The 20,783-nt window shown below is 41.2% G+C and overlaps 1 protein-coding gene and 1 long non-coding RNA gene across 10 annotated transcripts in view; one reads left to right on the top strand and one right to left on the bottom strand.

Annotated features, from left to right (window-relative positions):
• Nucleotides 1-9,424: 9,424 nt before the first annotated feature.
• Nucleotides 9,425-14,388, bottom strand: LOC148223242 (uncharacterized). Of its 2 annotated transcripts, XR_015804924.1 has the most exons (4): nt 14,176-14,305; nt 12,990-13,136; nt 11,925-12,176; nt 9,425-11,020 (listed from the first exon to the last, which is right to left on the bottom strand). It is a non-coding gene; the product is annotated as an uncharacterized LOC148223242 (long non-coding RNA). The 2 variants fall into 2 exon arrangements; XR_015804925.1 differs by lacking the exon at nt 11,925-12,176 and having other exon boundaries at nt 14,176-14,388.
• Nucleotides 14,389-14,411: 23 nt separating this feature from the next.
• The window catches only part of QTMAN (queuosine-tRNA mannosyltransferase), a 171,253-nt gene continuing 164,881 nt past the window's right edge, over nt 14,412-20,783 (top strand). For all 8 annotated transcript variants that reach the window (XM_088168390.1, XM_088168395.1, XM_088168393.1 and 5 more), the window contains exon 1: nt 14,412-14,502. The gene's annotated coding sequence lies outside the window, so the exon portion shown is untranslated. The remainder of the gene's footprint in view (nt 14,503-20,783) is intronic.

Below are 20,783 nucleotides of genomic sequence, written 5' to 3'. Positions count from 1 at the left end.
AAATGGTGTTTATTAATTTCAGAAGCATCTCTGGTTATCAGATCTGCCCATCTCTGCTTCCAACAGTACCTGTTGGAACTGTTCTGTCACAGGGGCCCAAACCTTTGCAGTCAGCAGCTCCTTGGTTCTTACTGCAACAAGTTTTCCATCTTCTGATAACAATACCACAGGCAGCAGTTGGAATAGTTTCCTAGAGAGAGGCAGATTTTTCTGCCTTTTCATTCCCATGCACAGATGGAGACAAGACAAGGCCTGGTTTAGCTTTTAAACATGACAGTGTAGCTAAAGTTGCTTTTCAGCTTAAATTCCCTGTATCTCCTCTACACATTCTTCGTATTCCAGCACCCAAAGGGGCTCCAAGGGAGCTGGACAGGGACTTGGAGCACGGGCATGGAATGACAGGACAAGGGGAAATGGCTTCTCCATGCCAGAGGGCAGGGTTAGGTGGGATATTGGGAAGAAATTGTTCTCTGGTGAGGTCCTGGCACAGGGTGCCCAGAGAAGCTGTGGCTGCCCCAGGATCCCTGGAAGTGTCCAAGGCCAGGCTGGATGGGCTTGGAGCAGTCTGGGATAGTGGAAGGTGTCCTTGCCCATGGCAGGGGGTGGGACTGGATGATCTCTAAGGTCCCTTCCAACTTAAACCCTTCTGGGATTCTGCAGTTCTATGAAAATGATGTGACCATGTTTCTATATTACTCAGTAATATATTATGCACTAATAAAGTAATCATTCACAAAACACTCTTTAGTTTACTATGCCAAAAAGAAAAAAAAAATAAAAATCCATGACAAGTATAATCTAGGAAAGATCTTGTTCCACTAACAACTTCCATAAACAGCCACATGTAATTTTTTCCAGAAATGAGTCAAAAGATCACTTGCTAAGTCACTGGCTGGTACAAAATAGATGCCATTAGGTAAAACTCATTCCAGTGAGCTCCAAAAGGGCACAATGTTGAAGTGCACTGTGGGCTTTGCTTTGAAAACGTTCTTTCCCACACACCTGCTAGGCTGGCACAGCTGAATTTTCCCATTCTTGTCAAATCTTTCCCATTTAAGATGAGTAATACTGCCAGATTTCTGAAGTAATACACCACTTAGTGTCGTATTCCCCAGTTAAGTTCCTCTATAACACTTTTATTTGCAAAGGTTACTATGACAGCTGCTTGGCTGAATATATTTTCAAATTGGGTATTTATGTTCTTCCATAGCTATTTGAGTTCTTCTTTTACTTCATGTGTTGAATCTCAAATAAAAATTTTATCAACTTTGGAATGTGAGTCATTATTTAATTGATCAGGATCATTCTATTTAATTGCTATAATTCACTTCATCTTTTGTAGGGTATATCCATCTTCTACCTTCAATCTTTAAGTGACTGCATTTTCATTGCTGCACCTTTTCCATCTTTTATTAATTGATTGAGCTGTGGCAGTTCCTTTTGAAACACCAAGTAGAAAAGACAAAATATTTTCATGGATTCTGAGGCCATCACAGTTCTCCAGCCTCCCATCCTTTGTGGGGTAGATCACAGACATTCACACAATCCACCTCAATTTTGAGTTATTGAGTCTGCAGCTCAGTCACTTGTGGTTGACTTGGAACATATCTTCTAGGAAGTTTTCCAATTTCAAAGACTTCAAGTGACAAAAATTATCCCACATCCCATGTGCAGTATCCAAATGTTAAATTGTTCTAACAGCTGAATTATGTGCAATCTTAAAAATTTACACCTCATTTCTGATATAACTTTTTCAGCTTGGGTTTACAGACAGACGATCATTTTCTGCCTGTGTCTTTCTTGTGATTAAAAGGGCTTGTGGAATTGTGTATCTTCTCTGATTTATTTAATGGGCTTAAATGCAGGCTGAAATGAGTGGCATGTAACTGCAATAGGATTTTTAAAGAGATAATTTAAGGGCTCACTGGACAGCTTTGAAGGTAGTTAGTGAGCATGCAGCTGGGTTTTAAATATATATATATAAAACATATATAAATATATGTATGAGAGTTATATAGTTATATACAGATGCTACAGGTGTAGAGAAGGGACTAGATACTCAAGCTGGGAATTTCTGTAGGAAATGTCCTATATCAACACAGCTGTTTAAAGGTTAGTGAGTCCAGGACATGATCTAGTTACTATCTCTGCTTGCTTCCTCTTCTTCATCTTCCTGTAGGCATCTTGGAAATTGGTGTCAGGTCCTAGATGGGTAAGGTGAATATATCAGGTATTCCTTAAACATAGAGGGATGAGCAGGATATGAGAACTACAGCCTGTGATGTTTCAGGGAGTGAGAGAAATTAGCAGACATGAAAAAGTCTTTTTTTTTTTTTTTTTAAGATTTTCCTTAGTAGCTTGGCAACATGTAATTCTCCAGTCTCCCAAACCCTGTCATCTAAGTTATGTTAGGATTCAAACAGCTAGCAGACTGTAAACAGGAGAGATTAGTCATCCTCAGATCCCCAGCATTACCATTTTGGAAAGAGGGAGAGTGGTTCCTGTAGGACCCCGCGCTGTTTACATTGGGGTAGCAGCAGGGAAGAACATGGGAAAGTCAGATATAAATGGCACTTCAGAAAAAAACTGAAAACATTTGCCAGCACTGCAACCTACTACGTAATAGCTCCTGAGTGGTGCTCAGCTCTGTCTCACAGATGCCCTTCAGTAGGATGAACCCGAGCATCACAGTCTAGTGAGCGGGAGACAGTCTGCTGCTCTGTTTGAGCTGAATTCCCTCCTCACCATGGTGACCAAGAGAGTTATATCTGATCTGCTATTCTGGCAAGGTCCTCCATCATTTCTCTGTCTTCTCAGTGCAAGCCTTCTCATCGGCGTTTTCCAAGAAACCTCAATCACTCTACCTGACAGAGGCGGACTTCCTTCCAGCAAATGAACACAAAGGCCCAACACTGTCTTTGGAAAAATATGTTCTTCCCTCCTGGAAGGATTCCAAAGGGCAGGCTATCCCCCAGCAAACCCCCTTGAGGACCAACAGCCCAACAGTAGCTGCCCCAAGGCTATCTTTCAGTTTGTTTCTATAAACACTAAAATAGAGTAGGGTAATGGATGGGTAAAGGTGGGGCCTTTCAGTGCTTAAAGGAGTCTTACAAGAAAGATGGGATTAGATGTTTTGGTAGAGTCTCTAGTGACAGACAAAGGGATAATGGCTTTAAATTACAGGAGGGTAGATTCAGACTAGATATTAGGAAGAAATTCTTGGCTATGAATAAGGTGAGGCCTTGGCACAGATTGCCCAGGGAAACTGAGGAGGCCCCATCCTTAGAAGTGTTCAAGGCCAATTTGGATCAGGTTTGGAGCAACCTGGGATAGTGTCAGGTATCGTGCCCATGGCAGGAGTTGGACTAGGTGGCCTTTAAGGGTGCCTTCCAACACAAACCATTCTAAGTCTCTCTGGTGCCATTTCATTCTGCATCGGAGCACCGACTTCACAAACATACACAAGGTCATCCTGAGGTTTCCAGCTCCAGCTCTGGGATTGTCAGTTGGAGTGATGTTACCTTTAGCTGAGACAACCCAGTCTCAGAGGTGCTGTAAGAGTCATCCAAGCCCTGTGCTATTGTTCCTGCTGCTGTGTTTTGTCTGGGCAGCCCAAACTCTTATAAACAGGAAACCGGAGACTTCAGATGATTTCTCTGCTTGAATAGAGATTGGTACAAGTATTCAAGATTGCTGCCCTTCTTCCAAACAAAACTCATTTATATGAATATTCATAGGCAATTAAACTGTCCTGACTACTTAAGGAAATGCCTGGACTTACACATAGATTAATGTGCATGTGTTTAGGCTACAGGTCTTGCTCCAGGACCTACGGATATCAATCTATTGTTTGGTCCTTAAGCTGCCAGCAGGCATGTTTTTCTCCTGAAACTCTTCTCCCATAAATACCAAATAAAACTATAGTTTGTGCAATAGTCCCAGAGATATCGGTTGACCCAGACTGTATTTGTTTGCATGAGACATCTTTACAGCACTCTGGGGAAAAACCAGAGTTTCAAAACCAGAACATCTATCCTCAGACAAATCTGCTGAACCGTGGAGCCGTATTTCCTGACTTCCAGGTATTTCTTTTGGAGTAGATACAGTAACACTTGTACATCATTCTGAGTCACTCCTTGTGCATATGTGCACATTACATCCATTTTCTCCCGCGCTGACAGGGCATTGCCAAGCGATTTAGTTTAGATAGAGCTGGCTCTTCAGCATAATTTTTCACACACACATTTTAGCGCCCTGAAAGCTGAATTCTGATTTACAACCTTTTTGGAATTTGTTTTTCACCGTGGTTTATGCCAAAGATGTTTTATTCATATAAAACAAATGCCTGACATTTGTTTCATTAAGATATTAAACTTGCACTCCGTTTGCTCTCCAGGAAGATACCAGCCATGTAAAGGATTGCCAGGCCAGGCTCTGGCGTGGGCACAGCTGAGGGACTCAGAAAATGGCATGTAAGCTCATCTTTTGCAGCTCTAACTAGGCAAGCCCTGTTCACAGCCCTGATTCAGTGGCTATTAAATAAACCAGAAAAGCACCCAACCCCACCCTTTGCAGCTGGAGCTTTGTCTGAATGTGATAAGAGATCATTAATTTTCAATTTGACCTCAGCCTATAACATTCAAGTGGCCTCTTTGTTCTCCTAGTGATGTTACAAGCAAGGTCTGAGTCAAGGGAACAGGAACGGAAATATTAAAATAGTCTTAAAAACCTCTTTAGTCTTGTGATCTTGCTCCTCCTAACCTAAACTGAGCACACCTTATCCATTGGACCATCACGGCCCCACGACATGGATTTCCTCTTGGTGACTGCTCCTTTCCCAGAACAAACAACCCTGGTCAGCCAAGGTGAGCAGTTGTGCAATGGTAATAATGGATATTGAAACTCCGCTGTGAAAACATGTTGTGAACAAATCACTGGGGCAAAGTTTATTTATATCAAATGTCTGCGTGTAGCATTTGTAACAAACCAAAGTCAGGATGAAAGCTGAAATTCACTGATTAAAGTGCTCTCTGTGTATAGCTCATACAGCTCTGAATTCAAAGACAGAGTTGAAGAAGTTGTTATTACAATCCACTGCAAAAAGAGCTATTGTGAACCTATGGGCACATCAACAGCTGTCTATGGAAAATTATTATTATTAGAGAATAGAAAATGTCCTATTTTTAGCAGATAATCCCAGAATCTGGGTTGAATTAGAATGAAGGAGAGCCCATCTTCCACATCCTTTTTCATTCAGGCATTTGGCAAGCTGAGACTTTACACAATGTAATTTAGGATGTTTAAATTGCTGTTTGTTACTGGTGGTTTCTCATTGCAATACCTCAAATACTTCAGGAGAGGACGTAAGGCTTGGGTCCTTCTGTAAATGCACAACTGCCTTCTATGGCTCTTAGGTGTTTTATGCTGCTCAGTTCGGGTTCACAGGGTTGGAACAAGGTTGTTTTGGGTTGTTTTAATGTGGTTTTTCTGCTTTCAAGTAAAGCCAGTTTTCCATCGACTAACTCATGATTTGTACTGAAACAAACCTTTAAATCCTAAGATCCCTCTCCCTCTGACAGAATTAATAGGCCTAGATGGCACCAGAATTGGGACTGGCAATCATTAGAGACTTCATTTTCTCTTCTCTGTAGATGCTCTGGGGGAAGAAATCCTGTTGGGAGATGGTCCTATCAAGTGTGAGGAAAAGGGATGTGTGACACCTTGATTGTGTCTTCAGAAACTTTCACAGCAGCCTGAGACCTGCTCAGAAGCCTTTGGAGCTGCATGGGCAGAAAAAAATTGCATATGTCAAGTAATTAACCTCAATCTTCCTTTATAGAGCAGAACTATTTTATGCAAATTTAAGGACAGTGGAAAAGGAGGGATGATGGCTTAACTTAGTTAGATGTTTGGTACCTTCCAGAGTCAAGCACAAAAACTGTGGGTTTTTACGTTAGGGTTTTTTGATGATGACTTTAGATTTGTAGGTATATGTAGCCTTTCTATGAAAAAAACCCAACCAAACAAAAAGCAGTGTGAGTTTGACAAAATTTCAGCTTCCTGATGATACGTGCTCAGACAATCAGGGAAAACAAGCAATATTATCTGGGTTCCACCACATTATGTGACCTATGTGAACAGCTCAGGCAAAAACTGAGACCTGATAACACATTATGATAAATATCCTTATGGGGAATAAATATTGTGAAATACTTTCAGAGACAAACGGTGATCTTGAGCAATTTTCTCCTAGTCAGTGGGTAATGCTGAAAGTTGAACCCAGTAGTGATTTTAAATATTTTTGTTCTCTTCATCTCTGGTATTAATCTGCAGTGTACCACTCTGCTCTGGAGTGATTATCAATGAGCTGATGGATTTAACTGCAAATATTGGGAAGAGTTCTTCCAGATCTGTGCTTTGTATTGCAGTGGTTAATATTTTTAATTGCTTTTCACACCCAAATTTTAACTGTCTGAATGTCATATTAATTAAACAAATTCAGGATGGGTTAATTCAACAACTGGAAGGCTTATATTTATCGTTGTTCAGTAATACTACCCAAGTGTCAGCTCTTAGTTTGAAAAATTCTTCTGAACTAGTAAACCAGAGAATAATAAAGATACTATAATTTTCTTTCACTAAAATAAACAGAATATTTTCCTAGTTAATTGTTTACATGTCTTACTCCTGTCACTTCTTTCCTTTCATCCTTATTTTTCTTGTTTTCCTTTATTCACATTTCATCTCTTGAACTCCTTATCTCTCTAATCCCTTATCCTTTATGTTTTTGTTTTATCTCTCATCCCACCATTTTATTCCCTGTTTCCTAAGCCTATCTCCCTTTCCATGCTAGGCTCCCCAGGCTTTAAATGCCCTCTGAACCTTTTCTCCCTTTCCCCCAGTTCTGTACCTTTCTCTTCTCTTTCATTTTTCCTTACAGCAATCTCTGCAGAACAATACTAGAAGTTGAGCTGGCAAGCTGACAAAAAAGAACAGTTGGAAAGAAAAGTTTACTCAAAGACAGGCACACTTCTTTAAGGAAAAAAAAATCTATAGGAAGGTGTTGCCAAATCATCTGCTTTTTCAGATGTGAAACTTTTAGCAAAGCTCTCTGCAGCGCTGATGTGAGGGAAGGAGCAGGAAACACTATCAGGTTGCCAGATGACTTGAGGATGGTGAGGTGGGATTCTGAAGTGCACGTGATAGCAGTAATTCAGGATATTATTCCTCATGTAAAAATAGCTATGCAAAATTAACACAAAGGCTTTGGTACAAAAAGATAAAAGCCAGGAAACTCAGAGGCTGTGCAGCTCTTTTTATCTCATTTCATTTTGGTTTGGGGATTGTGGGGAAACAGCAGAGGAGAGAGAGTGTTTACATTGCAGCATCTGGGCCAAGGTGTAGTCATGACAAAAGGTTACTGCTCTCCTGCTTGGCAATTGGGTGGGAAGAGGATTTGAGTGTAAAGGTGATGGCTCAGGCTGGGGGCACACGGACAAAGATGGGAAAGGTGAAAGGCAAAGCTGGAACAAGTCATGCAGCGTGTAGGCACCTACACATCACCTGGTGGGTCTATGAATGAGAGAAAATTTCAGCTGTGACTTGCACAGGGGTGTGTTTGTTACTGGGGGTAGAGTAAACCACTTCAGGCTTTGCCCCATAGAGTCTCAGCTTTCTAAAAACTTAAAGCAATGTTCCTTCCCTGAAGCCTGAGTGACTTCAGTTGGCAAATCTCTATCAGATTGCGTTGGGTTTACCCTGAATTTGAATTTCACTTCTGGAAATAACGTGGCCATGTGAAGAGAGCTGTAGATGGGATTTCTTTTCCCATCCTCACCATCCGAGGCGATGACCCCAGGCCTTGACTTGCATTCCTAATAGGACAGGACTTCCTTTGTAAGGATTCTTTAGCACCTGTAGGTTACGTGTTCAATTAGCATCTATATCCTGAACTGAGCCGAGTTGCACAAGCTTTGAAAAAAGTAACAACCAAATGGCTAATTAGGTCAAATTTGGGGCGTATCAAACTTGACAGTGTCTGGCTTACATCACTGTGGATTTACATAATGGAACTTAACGGTGCTGAAGAGTCTGTTGTGTCTACCCTGACGACTCTATGGAAGCTTTTTTCAATAATTTTCTTTAAAACATTAAACATTCACTCAGAAGAATATATGCTTGATAACTTTTCTGTGTGTCTTGTATAGAACAGGGCTTATACTGCTTATTACCTGGGCTACTAACACAATAGTATTGCAATCGGTTATCTTATTTTTCAGAACTCAGTAATCAACGTCAGCAACCAATTGTTTAGCAAATTTCCTTTTTCAAACCAAAGCTATTTTTCAACTGTTTGTTCAACTACAAAAGCCTGGGAGAGATGGCAAAACCCATGAGGACTCAAGGTAAATGCCTTTGTTTGTGTTTTCCAGAGATACTACCTACCAATGAGCAATTAGAAAAAAAAAGCAAACAAACCAACAAAATCTTAAGTTAATAAAGTTTTATATTCTTACTGTGGCTTCCTCTGTCTTCTAGCAGCCCATCCTGTACATCAAAGGTCAGAAAGAACACAATGAGTCACTATCAAAACCCAAAGAATGCTTCGTGAACAATTACTATACATAAATTGCAGCCTGGTATTTCATTTCTGTGCCAACTCACAGTAATACAGCCCATTTCCTCTCCTTTTTTTTTTCTTTTTTTTTTTTTTTTTTCCCTGCTGCTTTTGTCCATAATAGCAAACAGCTTTGCTAATCTGCTCACAGAGCTTGACTTTTTTCTTTTGGGGTACTTATACCATTGCCTTTCTGAGTAGTGGGCAGCAGTGTTAAGAAATCTTTTGCTCCAGCTCTGTAGGCTACACTACTTTGGTGTCAGAGTCCCCAACAACTCTATAAGACTGCCAGGCTTTGTAGCCAAAAAAATCATTAGGAATACTGAAACACAGAATCAAAGTTTCCCCCAGAGAGGATTCAGCTGTACATTAGCTCATTCCTAGCAAAGCAAATGAGCCCAGTGCAGCTCTGAAACCTGTGCACATCCCTCAACACATCCACAGTCTGCAGGACCACCCCCAGGATCCATTCACCCAGTTCAGCAGACTTGGTACCTTGTACATGCTTATGTGGGACAAAACAGGCCTGTGTGGAGCCAAAAGTGTCTTGGTGGCCATCATCCCTGGTATTTCATCCTGCCATTCCCAGTTTTCCCACTTCTGGAAACACCTTGTGTCTGTGACACTTGCTGCAATCCTCTCAAAGAGAAGCAGAGATATTCATTCCCTTGTGCAATATAACACCCAAGAAATAAAAAAAAAATTTAAAAAAATTGCTGAACAAATACCATGAAGACGAGTAAAGAAAAGCTGTTTTTCAGACGGTAGGTATTATGTGTGTGTGCAATTAATGAATACGAACCCAGATTTACAATTTTCATTTTATTACCTATGTACTCAAATTCCACACTCTGGTCAGTTTTAAGTAGCCTGCTGGTTAACATTTATTGCCTCTAACGAGCAATAATATGGACTAGAAAGTTGTGATGACAAGTAGCAACAACTGGCATTCTCTCAACAATTCCACAATAAGAAAAGAGGGAAGTAAGATAATATCAGCCAGCTTCCTTCTGAAGAGGTTTGGTTAAGTCAGAATTCTTCGTTTCAGAAAATTACAAAGCAAAACTACTTCAGACTACTATTCTACCTTGCATGGGAGGAAGATAGTAGATATTTTTAATGTTCCTAAAATAATCACATCCTATTGTACCCAGCTCTAGTAAAAGGTAGACTGAAGTAAAACATTGCTTTTTTTTTCCCTGATGAATTGTGAGAAATGTTCAAGGATCATTTGCTTCAGTTCATAATAACAGAAGTAATTGGATGTGTTTGAGGGATCTATTCTGTATCCTGGCCATATGCTGAAACACAGGACTCAGGCAGGCCCAGAGCTTTGATTTGTCTTCAAAAATATTCACATCAACTACTGACATGAAGGTGACTCCAAGAAGGTTTTGTGACTGTACTTGACAAGTTTGGAGCCCATATTTTAATTTTTTACTTGGTTATTAACCCACGCAGTTTCCTGTTTTCAATCCCTAAAAAGGAGGTGGTAGCACTTACATATCTTTGGGGACTAAGATCTAATCCTGGTGGGGCTCCAGGCTGACAGCAATTTACACTTATAAAAAACACCACTACAGAAATTTTGAATAGACAGAAGTACCATCAGGTTCTCCCAAGACTGCGATATATTGTTAAAATGCTTTTGTGGGGCAATAGTATTATCACAGAATCATAGAATGGTTTCAGTTAAAAGGGACCTTAAAGACCATCTCCTTGCAATGCCACTGCCATGGGCAGGGACACCTCCCACTAGACCAGGCTGCTCCAAGGCTCATCATCATGCAAATTTTATAAATTATTAATTATTTATAAAAATGCAGTGTATTTAGCAGCCTTGAGTGAAAGCTGCTATAGCAGACTAATTCATAAATCTATTTTGAGCCAAATTTCAGCAAAGCATTTGTAGTTTTTATACATTCTTGGTTGATTAATTCTGAAAACTTGCATGTACACATATAATCTCCATTTTTGCATACGCTTATACCTATCTGCAAAGTACAAGTGGCATAAGTGCTGTAGAATTTGCATACATCCAAACAGAAGACTCAGTTCTGCAGAACTTTTAGAATCGTGACCCCTTCTAAGTTATACCAGCAAAATACAGAAAACTTGCTGTCACTTATGATGTAGAGCAAAATGAAAGTAGAGGTGATGAAAGCGCTTGCTTGTGAATGAGAGAACAATACATTCTTCGGTCCTTCCCTGCAAAGAAAATATTTCTACTTTTTTCTTGGTTTTTTTTTTTTTTTTTTTAAATTTTCTTTCTTCTCTCACACTAACTGAATGTGGGTGGAAAACAGTAGAAAAAGAAAGGGTCGTGTTTGCTCCTCAAAATTTGAAGACGGTGTTTTTTTCCTTTGCCACAGATGCTCCATGCTCATCAGTTGCTGTGTACTTCTGAGAGAGAAAAGAGAGAGAGAAATTGCCAATAACATTGGTAACCTTAAGTGTAGGCATGCATAAAAATTTGCTGAAAATTGGGTTGTGGTACATGTTCTTATTTTAGATTTGCCCTTGTTAACGTCTTTTTAATAAACAGGTGCATACACTTCCCCAAGCTGTCACTGTTGTTTATCCAGTCTGCACACTTTATAAATCTACTAATGGAATAGACCCAATCATCTTAAGGAGCTGTGCTTTAATAAGCTACAGCCTCAAAGTTTTCAGGAAAATACTTTCTGGCACTATAGTTCTGCTGGATACAAGCTTCACAAGGTTTGCTTTTCAAGATTTAAAAAAAAAAAAGCGACACAATTTCACTTCTAAGTTCAGCACAATGTAATAGAGAGTTTGGCACATGCTTGACATTAAGATTAGTAACAAAGTGGGATGCATAGAGGGAAGGGAAAATATAAAGGTGTAAGAAAGGTGGAGCATCTCCAGAAATGGAGAAAGCTGGGTTTTTCAGCCTGGAAAAGAGAAGGCTCCAAGAAGACCTTACAGCCCCTTCCAGTGCCAAAAGGGGCTCCATGAGAGCTGGAGAGAAACTTGGGACAAGGGGCTAGAATGACAAAACAAGGGGGAAGAGCTTTAAACTGAAAGACGGTATGCTTAGATTGGATATTAGGAAGAAATTATTGCCTGTGAGGGTGGGGAAGCCCTAGCAGAGATTGCCCAGAGAATCTGTGGCTGCCCTGTCCCTAGAAGTGTGTAAGACCAGGATGGGGCTTGGAGCAACCTGGCATAGTGGAAGGTGCTCCTGGCCATCACAGGAGGGGTTGGAACTGGATGGCCTTTAAGGTTCCTTCCAACCCAAGCCATTCTCTGGTTCTGGATCTTGTTAATGGAACCAAACACTTACTCTGCATTGCCAGGTTTCAGTCTTTAAACACTCTTTACTAGATTCATCCCCTGCTTCTTTGAGAGCAGAGATGCTCCAGCCCCTCAATCATGTTTGTATCCTCTGCTGGACTCACTCCAGTAGCTCCATGTACTGAGGATCTCCAGAATTTAGGGGAATGAAAGCAGCAAAACAAACTTTCACCGTCTCACTGAAGTTACTTGGAATTGGATGATCTTTAAGGTCCTTTCTGACTCAAACTGTTCCATGATTCTATCAAAGGCAAAAAAAAAGGCAAAGAAAGAAAAACATTTTACAGCAACGAGCCTGGGTGCAGGACAGATCGAGTGATTTGCCATGAAAAAGGTTAGACAGGCTCATTAGAGGCAAAGTTATTAGGCCAAGCAAACAGTTAATCCCTGTCACACAGAGGTAACAGAGTTGCCAGCCTCGAACTCCAAATTAAAGGCAGTTTCTGAGCACCAGAGAAGTGACTCTTTTCTGCAGCTTCCTCAGTACCATCCATCTACCATAATGCTGTGGTGTTTTTCTTTCTTTAAATTCTGGGCTCCAACTAATTACTGGCAGGAAGTGCCTATTTTTATGCCATTAGTATGCAAATGAGTGAGAAGTAGAAAAATATTCTAAAGGAACTGTTACAATATCTGTCCACAGATTACTGGCCAATTAGAACATGGGATTAGGGCTGCAGGACCCCAAAAGAGTATGGCCAAAGTCTTTCTGCTTGGGTGCCTCAAGTGTAGTTTCAATGGGAACTGTATATACACGGCCCTTTTCCTCAAAAAAAAAAAAAAAAAGGGGAGAAAAAAGTTCAAGCCTAAATTGCCTGCTTACAAATGAGCACTTCTACACTTAGAAAATAAATGCCTTCACTTCCTTGCCTCAATTTTTCTATCCATAAATTGGGGATAAAACATCCTGTTTGTCTGCGTTCCAGCACATGGCAGGGGCAAATTATTCAGCTGGACTGGAGGGTTTCTCATCTGTCACCCTGCCTGAAAGACACGACCTTATAAAATCATTTATAATGTACATGATAAATATTAAAAGATTTTCAGGTCTTACCACTTCTGCCTAGGTAAAGCCCATGAAGAGCTGTCTCCTTCATGATGTTTTCATATTTCCACAGCTTTGTAGTGTCAGGAATTCAGAGGTGCAGGACAGTGGAAAGCTATTGGAAAACAACTTTACCAGGATTTTTGAACCTAAAAACTTGTGAAACAAAATGCTGCGTTATCTTAAGGGTAATTCTCATGCAAATCAGCCTTCTTGTTATTCTTTCATAATCACTGACTAGCCAGAGCAAGAAAAAAAACAAAACCATAATTCCTCAAGTTATTAGTGTTGATGCTTCTCACAGCTGTACCCTTTGGAAATTCTGCTTCGTCACTCCATTAGGTGTTACTCATTTTGACTTCGTATTAAAAAACAAAACAAAACAAACCCAGAAAAACAAAAAAAACCCCCACGTTTCTGTCTACATACCAGAGATAACACCATGCTAAACTGAGTCAGTGTGACAAAACATTTCTTCTCTAAAATAGTTTTGCTGGGAAGGTTTGTTACTCATTGTGGGCAAAAAGAGGGTTGATACAGCTGCCTGTAATAATTACACCTCCAAAGGAGAACACCAGGTTGGTCAGAGAGATGGAGCACCTCTCCCGTGAGATAGGGCTGAGAAAATTGGGATTGTTCAGGCTGGAAAAGATAAGGCTTTAGGGTGGTGTCGTTGTGACCTTCCAGTGTCTGAAGGGAATTTACAGGAAAAATGGGACAACTTACAAGACCATGTTGTGACAGGAAAACGGGGAACAGGTTTAAACTCAAAGAAAACAGGTTTAGATTAGATATTAGGAAAAAAAAAAAATCTTTACTGGGAAGTTAGTGAGGCACTAGAACAAGTTGCCCAGGAAAGTTGTGTCTGCCCCATCCTTAGAAGTGTTTGAGGCTGGGCTGGATGGTGCTTGCAGTAACCTGGTCTAGTAAAAGGTGTTCCTGACCATAGCAGGAGGTTGGAATTAGGAAATCTTTACGGTCACCTCCAACCCAAACCATTTCACGAATCTGTGATGATTCTATGACAACACCTGCTCAGCCTCTCCCAGGAGCTGCACCACCTGAAAAGGCTTCAGTTACGGAAAGAACACACACCTCCTACTCATATCTAACTGGCAACAGCTCTGATTGTCACTCTTTTCAGTTGCTTCTCCCAGAAAACCGTCTTCTTTCTAATTGTTTTTCTCTAGCCCACCTGGTGCATAACTCCTTGTTATTTATTCCTCCCACCCCTCCTTGCTCCCAAAACTCTTGCAGAGGGGCTCGTCGCTTTCCTCGCGCGGTCTGTTTCCCGTTCCATCGCTTCGCTCCGGGTTCCTCCTGCCCGTGCCCAGCTCCGGCAGCCGGGCCGTGCCCGGCGGAGCCCCCGGGGCCCGTCCCGCTGTCCCCGCGGGCAGGGAGGGTCCCCGGGCGGCGGGGCGGAAGGGGGGGCCGGCGCTGAGCTGAGGGAGGGGCCGGGACGCCGGCGCGTCGGTGCCGACGGTCTCCAGGAGGGAGTGAGGAGGAAGAGGAGGAGGAGGAGGTGAGCGCCCTCGGGGTGGGGTGAGAGCGGGGCCGCCCGCGCCAGCCCGGGAGGGAGGGAAGGGGTCAGCGGGGCGGGCGCTCGGCTGCAGGACCGGCGGTAGAGAGAGCTGCGGGCGAGCTGCGCCGCGCTGGGCGGGGTGGGGGGGGAGCCCGGAGGAACTGAGGGCAGCAGAGGAGCCGGCTCCGCCCGCCGCGGCTGCCGGCACCTACGGCCGCGCTGAGCCCGGCCCCGCCGTGCCCCGGAGCGCCGCGGGCGGGCAGGGCCCGGTCCCGGGGAGGCGCGGGGCCGCCTCCCGCCGCTCGAACATGGCTGCCGGCGGGGCGGCAGCGCGGGCAGCGGCTGCGGCTGCCCCGGGCCCTTCCCGGGCCTTCCCCGGCCCTTCCCGGGCCCTGCGGCGGGTGGGCAGCGCGGCCTGGCCGGGCCTGGGCCCGCGGTCACAGTGCCCGCGGGGAGGTGTTTCCTACGGGCACTCTTCTTCTGCCCTTTTGTTTTGACATGCAAGGTGTGCAGGGCAGGGGCTGCTTTTTGTGAGCGGTTAATGGGAGCGGCAAAATCTAAACCCAGTTTGAGTCCGAGTATAGGAATTAAAATGTTTTTACATATGAGGAGTTCTGCTAGAGAAGCTGTCTGAAAAAATCGCGCCCTTAGCTTTGGCTCCATCAAGCTTTATAGAAGGAAAACAAAAATATTAAAAATGTTACTTGTACCAAATGTGTGGATTTTAGGCAGTCAGTTTTATTATTATAAGCTAAGTATGCCCTGGAACAGAATGCTGTGTAGAGGAGCTGCTTAAATATACTTTGTAAACACATCCCAACTTTAGGAAAGTGTGTCTGGGATGAATGGGACTTGGCAGGTCTGCACAAATCTTTTAACACATGACTGGAGTAGCAGACTTGAGGAGAGAAACCTTTTAAGGTGCAAAAGCGTGCACTTTGTTTTTAAACAAGTGTGGGAAAGAGGCTGAAGCTAATTTATGGTTCCGATTTGAGCCCCATAGTCAGGTAAAGTCAAATAGCAGATTTTAGTGTGGATTATAACAATGGCTTGGCATAATTCAATAGAGCTATTTTATTGGACTCTATTAACCTGGTTAACCTTAAATCTTAACCATGACAGGGTTTTTATGTAAAGAGCCTCTACACAAAGCACAATATTGAATTTTAATTGAGGCTTTCAAGGCCTCATGAAAAGTGTGTTCTTGCCTCATCTTTTTTCCCCTTTCTTGAAAGTCCAGGTGTCCTAAAGTCAGTTTAAATTCTAGGTTGCACAAATCAATTAAGGGGAGCTAGGATTTTAAATCAGTCCTGTTTTTTTGAGTTTGTGTATGTATAAAAAATCGAAGGTTATTCTCAGTGTAGTGTGAACACCTTCGTGTTTACAACTGTAGCAATATACAAGTATGTTTTGTAATTGACTTGTTTACAAACTTTCTGGTCAATTTCGCCCTTTATGAATGATAGCGATGGTAGCAAGAAAACTGCTCAGCTCAGGTTGCTGGTACTTTACAGAGCACCAAATCCCTCCCTCAGCTGATAAAATGCACGGTTTGATTTCTGGTGCACCTGAATTTGAGTCTCCTGAGATGTGCCGTGAGTTCAACACCTGTTAATTAACCCTTGTGGATCCCCTGCCTGCATTAGGATCAATACCAAGTGCAACAGGTGCTGTTGCAAGTGTAGTGCCTGTAGCTTGCAAAGTGCCTGTGTTACAGCTGAAACCTGTCACTTTAGCTGCTAAGTCACTCAGACTCCAGTGTAAAAATTATACAACTTCCTTAATGTTTTAAAACCAGAGATATAGACATATTTTAAAGACCTAGCTGGCTGGAGGCCCATTTTAGAGTGGCCGGTAAAAGCAATAAACTATCCTCAAACATTTCTGCTCAATAAAATTTGAGAATATGAAAACAAAAAGTTCCTGGTTTAGCTTTTTATAAATGTTTTCTACACCCTGTGACTGCAAAGTGATTTCAGCCCATAGCTCAGAGCCATATGCCTTGAGCATTGTAGGCCTCTGTCCCAATTTACAGCATTGAGTCTGTTACTTTCTATTTTGATCAGAGCAGTGAAGTTTTGTGGTCTCTGACCAATGTCCTGCACTGGTGGAAGTGTCTAAATAGACGGTTTTATCATCAAAACAGCACGTTTTTAGTGTACTTTTCTTCACTCGGGGCTCCTGGAATCGGCTCCTTGTGCAAAACCTGAATGAGTGTTGGAAGCTGTGATAACACTAAGCACTTCCTGACATAGAGAAGGCCAGTAGTTCTGCCACCATTTGCTGTATTTAAAGTCCTTGCTGTCTGTAAGCTGGAATGTAACTTAGAGAAAAGAAATACCTATACATTTTGTTGTTTGGCTTCACAAGATCAGAATATGTTTATCCTAAACAATCCCATATAGTCCGGCTTGGGAGAGCCATGGGGGTAAGACATTTCTGCTGCAGCTGTTGAGCAAATAATTAATGTGGAATGCTGTCTTGGACTAGCTGTTCAAATTGCAATGAGGAAGTCTTGTGTATAGACTTGAGATGTTACATGGTTAAATAAAAGTGGTAGCTGCTGTTTCTATGAAAATTGGGTTCACAAATGTATCATACACATTCTTGTGTGAACAGAATTATGTTCTGTTGTGGGGAAATATACTGAAATTTTTTAGTGGTATGAGAGTTATTCTTGGTTATAGTAGTGATAAATGTTCAAGGCTAGGCTAGATAGGACTTGGAGCAGCTTAGTCTAGCAGAAGATGTGCCTACCCATGGCAGGGAGTGGGAATAAAATGGTCTATAAGTTTCCTTCCAACCTGAACTGTTTAATGATTCTATTTTATGATACTGGTCTAAACAACAGCATCTTGATGTTGATTGTTACACTGCTTGAGACATGAGCTGTTGTGTAATGGGAGTAGTAACAAAACCAAAGCAAATGGTTTGCTGGCATGAACAGAGTGAGTCTCTCATTGTTTGGAATTAGTTGTGTAATGTACTATTATTTTTAATTTTTAAAAAATTGCAAAAGTGAAGAGCCAACTCTAAATATAATCTCAAGGCTGTTAGGAACTCATGCAGCAGGCATTTCAGAAAAGAAAAAACACTGGCTACCATGTTTTGGTTTTTTTCCTATTTTATCTGAGAAGTGTTCTCTACTAAGTTTGTAGAGCAGGAAAATCACTTTAATCTTTGGTGGCAGAATTGTTAACAAGGGGCTGTGGTGAGCCAGCCTTGGGCTGCCCGCAGCCATCCCTAAGCGGAGCAGTTATCGGTGGGGAAGCGAGGCCTGAGTGCTGCAAGGACACAGAACCCAGTGTGAATTTCACTTCTTCATGGATTTATATCAAAGCATGCCTTAAATGTACACCTTAGCTGGCCATATTGCTGCATGTCAGATGTGAAAGCAAAAATAAACGTGTGAAGCACCAGGCAGAGTAGGAAATGTAAATCTGAAAACCATGTCTCCAGTCTATTATGCTAAATCCTGGACCCCATCTATAGGAATTCATGGGAGCATATATATGTTTTATTTTTGATCGGCAGTATTTCCTGTAGGCAAGAAATCAAAGATCTTTTTAAGTTATAAATGACAATAAGTAGGGAAGCCAGTATTTCAGATTGCTGGTATTTTGGGTATGAGTAGCTCTTTGATGTCCAAATGAGAACTGGAGGAATGGCTAAAATTAACAGTGAAGTATGTAATGCTAATGATGAAATGCAGAAGTTGGAGGAAAACAGGCAAGGCCAGGCACTAAGGGTGGTTTATATTTTTTTTCCCTGAATAATTTCTTTTTTTGGGGTCAAAACAACACAAACAGTTATGATACATAAATCCTGAAGTAAGTAGATCTTGGATAAGCAACTTTGATTGAAATATTTGTGTAGGTATAGGTTTGCATATAATCAAATGTGCAAAATTTATTACATATGTAACTTGCTGGATTGTAGTTTCGCTGAATTGTGAAAAAAATGTTAGGGTGACCCAAAAAAGGGGAGTTTAATTAGTTTTGCATCTGAAAACATCTATATGTATTGTGGTTCTACAACAACGTGACCACTGTGGCTTCACATGCTGTTTTCCAGTTTTGTTCCAAGATTATTTTTGGGTGGTCACTGCCTGTTTGTGCAGCAGGTTGTCTGTGTTACTGATGCTCAATGGTACAAGTATGAAATTACCCTAAATACCATGGGAATGTTTCTTCTCGGAGGTGCAGCAGTGGTTCTTAAGAAGGTCACTTTGGCCATGCCTCTGGCAACAGAAAATGTGTGGTGGTCATGGCCTTGATGGATAAAACACCATCCAGAGTGCAAGATTTCTTTCACAGTCGTTTTTAGAAGCTGTCATTGAGATAAAAACACACCCTTCGAGTTCACGCCTAAGTAATTGGATGCAGATTTAATATGATGCAGTGTTTTATTCCTTCCTGGGATGGAATCCGTGTTGGGCATGACTCACCCTGGCAGGATTCAGCGGTCAAGCGTGTTGGAATGAAGGCTGAAGACCTCGCTGTTCCCATGCCTTATTTTCCTCAAGAAATGAGAATCTTGGTTAATCCTCCAAAAGCTTAATAAAATATGTGTATTAGAAACAGACCTGTTGTAAAGCCGTTGTATGGAAGAACTTCCAGAATATCACAGACCTCTGTGCATACATGCAGAAGGAAATGGTTGGGAATGTTTAAAACTCAGAATGGATGATTAGCCAGATCAGTGATGGTGTGGCTTACCTCCATTTCTAGATCACCTCTTGGAAAAATATCCCACTTTTTCCTGTTCTTTCCGATCAATTTTGGGGGAGGGAAAAAAGCTAACCTCAGAGTTGTATGTTAATAACCTTATTGTGGAGTGTGTGTGTGACTATGTAAATCTTGATTCTGTTTTATTGGTGTTTATTTACCAGGTGATACCTTTGCAAATAGAAATAAAATCCCTGTTGCATTATGAAAATAAAGCTTTTTTATAAGTATCTTGCCTAGTGTATATAATTAAACAAGTGATTTCTCAGAAGCACCATAATTTCCATAATTTTAAAACAAAAATCTTAAATTAAGTATAACTCCTCATTTCCTCTGAATTGTATTTCCTATGTATCTTTCTGCTTTAATATTTACTTAGCATACAAATATGCCCAAAACCAAAAATTCAACAAGTAGTTGAACATATTGCATCTTTTATATTCTGGTTCTTTTCAAGGTTTGCAATAGGAATATGTTGTGAGATGACTTTACTAAACAAGAAATCCACCAAGATCCTGTGAAATTCTGTGTTTTATGATTTCCCAGTTGAAAGCTTTCCCTGACTGATTGCAGTTTAATACAGAAAACTTCTGAGTACAATTTTGTGTTTGGTCTGAATTAAAGTTCTCCAAATAAACAATAACATCAGCTTGTTGACTTCACAGAATAATTTCTTGTCCTGATCTTGCTTTAAGAAAACTTTAATGAGAAATATGCTCTTGTTGTTGTTAAGTCAGTTTTCTTCTTGTTGTGATTTAAATGTAAAGGCAAGATTTATGGAAATGACTGCAGGGTGGTGCTGGCCTAATTAGTCATTATTTCTGGCAAGGCATAAAAAATTGGTTGTTCTTGTGCCTAAAACTAATAGTGTATTTTGTATTTAATCTGTAGGTCTTTTGTAAAACAAATGGTTGTGCTAAAAACTGCAAAATACACACATTTAAAGTTCGTATGCTATTATTTTGCATGATGTTTTGGCATGTGATTTAAATTTTTCATTGATAGTTAAATTTACTGTTATATATATTTGAAATGTATATATCCCTTAAAAACCAGGAATAATAGTAGCTGAGCTGGAATTTGCAGTAGAAATTTTGGAATTGAGTATGGCTTTTCTACCAGTGTCTATTCAAGGATTAAGCACAAAGCACTGCAGTACTTTATAAGAGTACTAATACCTATTACAAGGTTTTGTATTTTTTTTTTTTTTTTTTTTTTGTGAAGCGTTTTAGGATTATCCATGTGATATGTTCACCATTGGGCTGAGGGCTGCCTTTTAGGGCTTTCTTTTTGTGGGCCTTGTTGAGATGAATTCCCAGTAATTGGCATTTCACCCAGAAGCGACCCAGGTGACTTAGGAATTCCAGCACCTTCAGCATGTGGAATGTCTGTCCTAATCAGGCTTAAGAGAAGGGAGCATTAACCCAGTAATGATTGAAACCTGCCTTCTAAAGGAAAATATTCAGCAGGGCATGTGACACGAATGCTCCTCTGTGCCTTTGCCCTCTCCTTGTCCAGCCACAGCTCTTGGACATCCTCAGTGGCCACGGGATG

This window comes from Sturnus vulgaris, chromosome 7 (assembly GCF_052056855.1).
Source record: "Sturnus vulgaris isolate bStuVul1 chromosome 7, bStuVul1.hap1, whole genome shotgun sequence".
Classification (NCBI taxonomy): Eukaryota; Metazoa; Chordata; class Aves; order Passeriformes; family Sturnidae; genus Sturnus; species Sturnus vulgaris.
The sequence above is the reverse complement of the archived record's forward strand: the minus strand, read 5'-3'. Positions and strand labels throughout refer to the sequence as shown.